At 41.4% G+C, this 6,084-nt stretch overlaps 1 long non-coding RNA gene across 1 annotated transcript; it reads right to left on the bottom strand.

Annotated features, from left to right (window-relative positions):
* Positions 1-657: 657 nt before the first annotated feature.
* LOC109732142 (uncharacterized) lies at positions 658-5,303 on the bottom strand. The gene is made up of 3 exons (XR_002225295.4): positions 4,964-5,303; positions 2,940-2,977; positions 658-1,087 (listed from the first exon to the last, which is right to left on the bottom strand). It is a non-coding gene; the product is annotated as an uncharacterized lncRNA (long non-coding RNA).
* Positions 5,304-6,084: the final 781 nt, after the last annotated feature.

The raw sequence follows: 6,084 nt of genomic DNA, 5'->3' as shown, positions 1-6,084 counted from the left end.
TATCAAATTCTGTAGGAGCCGAAGTAAACTGGAACGACGGCCGGACATGCAACTCAACTCCCGACAAAGACACACCATCAATGTACAACTTGACGTCCAATGCAGTCTTGCCGACCAACTTCTCACGTGAATCAAAGAGTTTGGTAATTATTATTTAGTATAAACTCATTTATTCCGAATATTTTTTTTGTAGTTACTTTGTCAATTGTGAACTATTTTTCTGTTCCTTCTGAAGGAGGAGCATTATGGCGTACAAGAAGTTGAGTGACTTAAGAACAAGGGGGGGGGGGGGGGGGGGGGGGGGGGGGACTGGAACGTACAAGTGAAAGTAATGATTATGTGGGAATCGATCAATCCTACAACCGATGAACTAATCAGCCTAGATATGATTTTCATGGATGAAGAGGTATGTTCTTTCTATATATAAGTAACCGCACATTGTTCTATCTGTTTCAGCAACAATTGTTAAGTATAACCCATTGTTTTCACAGGGCCAAACAATTCATGCTTTTACCTGGAAAAACCTAATAGACACTTTTAGATCAAAAATTAAAGAGCAGTCTATTTACGCTTTCAACAATTTGAAGGTTGTGGAATCTACAAAGTGTCGTCCAACGAGCAATGAAAATAAAATATATTTTTCATACAACACAAAGGTAAAGGAGGTTAAAGGATCTGCAGAGGTTTTCCCAGATTTTTACTTCAGTTTCACAACCAAGGAAAACTACAAGAACGGGCAGAAAAAGATATACAATGCGCAGGTATGTTATAGTTGTACCTATGACTTTCGACTATTAATATTTCTATCAGCCATGTAATTAATCTCCAAATATACAGATGTCGTTGGATTTCTCACGCAGATGAAGCCTATGGAAAAAGACTTATTTTTTGATTCAAGCTCAATGATAGTAACATCAGCTTTGGCACACAAAATTAGTTAATAGAACATTTGTTCTTGATGATTGGCTCGAGAAACTCTGCTTGAATGATAAAGATGACGGCTGGACATGCAACTCAACTCCAGACGAAGACACACCATCAATGTACAACTTGACGTCCAATGCAGTCTTGCCGACCAACTTCTCACCTGAATCAGAGAGTTTGGTAATTATTATTTAGTATAAACTCATTTATTCCGAATATTTTTTTTGTAGTTACTTTGTCAATTGTGAACTATTTTTCTATTCCTTCTAAAGGAGGAGCATTATGGCGTACAAGAAGTTGAGTGACTTAAGAACAAGGGGGGCGGGGGGGGGGGGGGGGGGGAACTGGAACGTACAAGTGAAAGTAATGATTATGTGGGAATCGATCAATCCTACAACCGATGAACTAATCAGCCTAGATATGATTTTCATGGATGAAGAGGTATGTTCTTTCTATATATAAGTAACCGCACATTGTTCTATCTGTTTCAGCAACAATTGTTAAGTATATCCCATTGTTTTCACAGGGCCAAACAATTCATGCTTTTATCTAGAAGAACCTAATAGACACTTTTAGATCAAAAATTAAAGAGCAGTCTATTTACGCTTTCAACAATTTGAAGGTTGTGGAATCTATGAAGTGTCGTCCAACGAGCAATGAAAATAAAATATTTTTTGCATACAACACAAAGGTAAAGGAGGTTAAAGGATCTGCAGAGGTTTTCCCAGATTTTTACTTCAGTTTCACAACCAAGGAGACACTACAAGAACGGGCAGAAAAAGATATACAATGCGCAGGTATGTTATAGTTGTACCTATGACTTTCAACTATTAATATTTCTATCAGCCGTGTAATTAATCTCCAAATATACAGATGTCGTTGGATTGCTCACGCAGATGAAGCCTGTGGAAAAAGACTTATTTTTCGATTCAAGCTCAATGATAGTAACATCAGCTTTGGCACACAAAATTAGTTAATAGAACATTTGTGCCTGATGATCGGCTCGAGAAACTCTACTTGAATGATAAAGACGAGGAGGTAAAGTTGTTTTCCTTGAAAAACAAAGTATCACGTTTATAATTCTCTAACTATACATCTTACACAGGAATTGATGGATGATGAAGTGGGCACCGTGTTAAAACATGAAATGAAGAAGCAGAACATGCTTGACAAAAAGGTGGTTTGTTTTTTCACAATACACACTTCTAAATTTTAAATATTTGTCTAATTTTGAAAATATTTATTTATTTTACAGTCACAGAACAATAAAGTTTCAGCTACAAAATTATCATGTGAATTGGTTCCTGTTAAAGTGGAACCAGTCAATAGTAATGGAACTTCAATAATGAAAGATGGGCGTCAGGGAAAAAATACCATCATCGTCACATGAACTACGGAGTGACAAGAAGAGGAGACTGAGATCTGATGTAGTATCAGATGACTCATAGGATGAATGCACCAAGACAAGTTTGTCAGAACGAAAGGAAAAAAAATGTCCGTGGAAACAAGAAATCTTTTGTAGCAATAGTAAAAAAACACAAGGCTTGAAGATGATGATGAAGTATGGAAAGCAAAGCCTAGGAGAACGAGAAAGTTATCTAGAAAATTGGTGATCTTATCAAATTGATATTGAGGCAACCTATTTGTATTACCAAGTTATATAAAAAGGATAGTAATTATATTGTAAGATTGAAAGTTATAGCACTATATCGTTACTCCAGAAAAAAATGAATGCTATATTTATATATCTACCAATAGAAGGGAAAAAATAGAATGCTTTATTCATAGTATATACCAGTATAAGGACGAGACATTAGCACTATGAAAAGCATGTCATATTGTAATTATTTGAAATACATTCACACATACACTTTCTTGAGTTTTATGTTCTTGGTGACAATTCTTCTATCGCATTGATTTTTAGAGAAGTTCCAGTAGTACAAGTAATATAAAAATATCAGGAACAGTACAAGAGCTGATTTGGATTAGAAAGGACGCAGATCAATAGCACTTACAGTGGTAGAAGTCCGGCTGCAATAACGATTACAAAGGCCTGAAGATGAAGAGTTTGTCGTCGGACATGCCAAAGGAAAATCCATTATTCGTGGCACCGTAAGGAAGAATACAAGTGGTAAGACAGAAGATAAAAGTAGGCGAAACAAATATATTGTTTTCTTTGCGGAAGTAAAACATCAATATCTCATGCAACCTTTTCAGACTGACACATATGAACAAAATTATAATCAACAAGTTAAAGTCTTCTTGCTAGGACATTTTCGACAAAGGGTGGATTTTATTAACTCAAAATGAAGCATCAAGGGGATACAAACACATTGAGCACACACCCGGCCTCTGCATAACCAGGATGCACACAGCCAACACCAACACACACAAAAGAGGAAAAAAAACGCCAGCAAAGAGCAAAGTCATACAAGACTCAAGCTATGCCTAAGCGAGGGAAAAGAAAAAGAAAAAACACTCTGAAACGATCAAAACAACGGTTGATAAACTACATCAACGACCATATCCGCACCAACCATCTCTTGACAGAACAAGCGCAACGAGAAAGTTTCTTCAACAGCAACGCCTTCAGGAAGGAAACGACGCTTAAACGTCGCCGTCACTGGACCCGACCAACAAAGGTCAGACTCTAGGTTTTCACCCTGAAGAACAAGTCCGAGCACATCCGAGCAATGCCTTCATCAAGGTAACGACGCAAAAACATCGCCATCGCCAGGTATAACCAATTCAGGTCAGACCTAGGGTTTTCACCCCGGAACTCGAGACCGGGTACTCAAGAAGCACCACCAAATCAAAGTCATCATGTTGTCGCCACCACTTTCCGCGATCCCAGCAGCTAAAAGTGAGGCACAGTCTTTACATGCCGGCATGGCTTGCCGCTGCACAACCATCTCCTCTGCGTCAAGCCGTCGTCCATAGAATTTATCTCACCGCTGAATGCAAACTGGCCAGATTGAGAGCCACCGAAACTCCCAATGGAGCCTTCCGGTTACATCACACAACCTCGCCAGTGCGAGCTGCTGGCAACAACCAGTGGATCCTAAGAAAAAACTCTCATGAAGACCCTTGAATGGCCACTGCAATCTGCGGCTCGAGTGGCCGGACGGTGCCGCCATGGTCAGGACGAAAATTGCCCCCTCGCATCGATCGGACGAACCACCTGCGGCCAAGTGACAAGCATCGGTCAACCGATGTAAGTCCCAAGGCGCCACCACCAACCTCCTTCGGCCTTGTGATCTGCCGGCGGCAACAGCGGCGAGCGTCTTGGGTCGCTTGGGAAGATGACCCTTATCACCAACGCTGCCATGCTCAACGTACTGGACAGCCGGAGGAAGCTTCGGTCCGAACCTGCATGATCTTGACCGCAGGCTGCTGGAGGAGAATGGATGGTCATCTCCACCCAGGCCATTGCCAAGGCATCACCATGCTGCCCAGTTCAGAATCCCAGATCGCTCTAGCCATTGACCTATGCATGTCCCTGTGCACAGATCGCCTGCCGCTGCATGTCCATGCGCAGATCGCTCTAGCCTTCGGACGTTGCATGAAGATCGCTGCTGAGTTGTTGTTCACCTCGCGCGCCGTTCAGCGCCTTGCGTAGAAGCCATCGCCCGGAGCCCCGCCGCCGCCGTCAGCCACACAGGCTTTGCCCGGCAGCGTCGTCCGGCGGCGGCGAGGGAAGCGAGAGAGGTGGGGAGGTCCCGAAGAAACTGGATCGGGAGCCGCCCGTGCCGTCCGTCCGGACGACGCGGGGGCGGTTGCGTCCAAACTATAGTTCAATTATAACTTGCTAGGACATGGCGACAACAAATAAATAAATCTATTTTATAGTGATGTTTATGAAATATAAGACATAATCTGCATTAGGAATAATGTTTATCATGAACACTAACATTTGGTAGGAATCGAACAAGCCATGAGAAGGTCAACACAATAACAGCAGCCCGCCCATGCTGCTCATATAAAGCTTGGAAAAGAGGAGAATGGATAAACTGCTGAGAAGATACGGAGGGATTCATACCTGTATCCTACTCCGCCTGAGAGAACCACTGCGCCGAGCAGTCCGTGCAGCAACTCCAATCCGCCTCGATCCAGACCACAGTGGCTAGGGTTTGAAGCCTTGACCAGAGGATGCATAATCAGATGAACTAAAACCAAGAAGAGGAGCGGAGGTTCATCGTGGATCCATTCTGTGGTCGCCAGCGACGAGATTGAACTTCGCCGGCGAGGAGACCAGTCAACATCCCATTTCGGGGAAGTCTATGAGCCGAGAGAAGAGAGACAGAAAGGGGATCAACTAAGGCAGTGAGGAAAATACGAGAGTGTTACACGTGGGTAACCTGTTCAGAAAAATGATCCTCAATGGGCCTGCATGACGACTGCTCGGTATATACCTGCTCGGTATATACCTTACTCAATATGCGTTCAGATTTGATTCTCAAAAAAAAAGTTGGGTTGAGATTTCTTTTTATAATACCTTACTCAATATGAATTCGATTTCAACTCGGCATCAACGTGTTATGCAATTCGGATCCTATTATGCTATATTATATATAGCTTAGATAATCACCCCGTTCAACACTACATCAAAACTGTTAGTCACAGTTGAGAAAAACGTTGCATGTGAAGCACATCAACGAGTACGACACTGTTTCGCACAGAAATATAGCCCATCATATACCTTTTTTAGCGAATAAACAATCATATACTGTGATGTGACGTAATCACTCAAATCTACTCTAATCAACCGTCTTGCTGTAACTCTCCAATGAAGCATGTATGTTTCCTTCCCAAAAATTAGTACCGTCAAAGCAATCTTCCAATAATGTCATGACCTGCAAGTGCAAACAAACTTATATAGTCATCACATCAACTTGAGTAATAAATAGGTACATGCATCTATATATTCCTTCCGGTCCATTTTTTTTGAAGATCTAGGTTTGCCCTGAGTCAAACTTAAACAAGTTTGACCAAGTCCATAGAAAACACCGTGGTTATCCAAATTAATCTGATGGGCCTATATCAATACCGAACGGCCGGTGTAGGCTTGATACGACGAACATTATTAATCCAATTTTCTAAATTTCAATTGAAATTACCTAATTTCATAAATTCATCTAGATAAATAAATTTTATAAAAAA

The sequence above is a fragment of the Aegilops tauschii genome, chromosome 5, assembly GCF_002575655.3.
Source record: "Aegilops tauschii subsp. strangulata cultivar AL8/78 chromosome 5, Aet v6.0, whole genome shotgun sequence".
NCBI classification, from domain to species: domain Eukaryota; kingdom Viridiplantae; phylum Streptophyta; class Magnoliopsida; order Poales; family Poaceae; genus Aegilops; species Aegilops tauschii.
The sequence above is the reverse complement of the archived record's forward strand: the minus strand, read 5'-3'. Positions and strand labels throughout refer to the sequence as shown.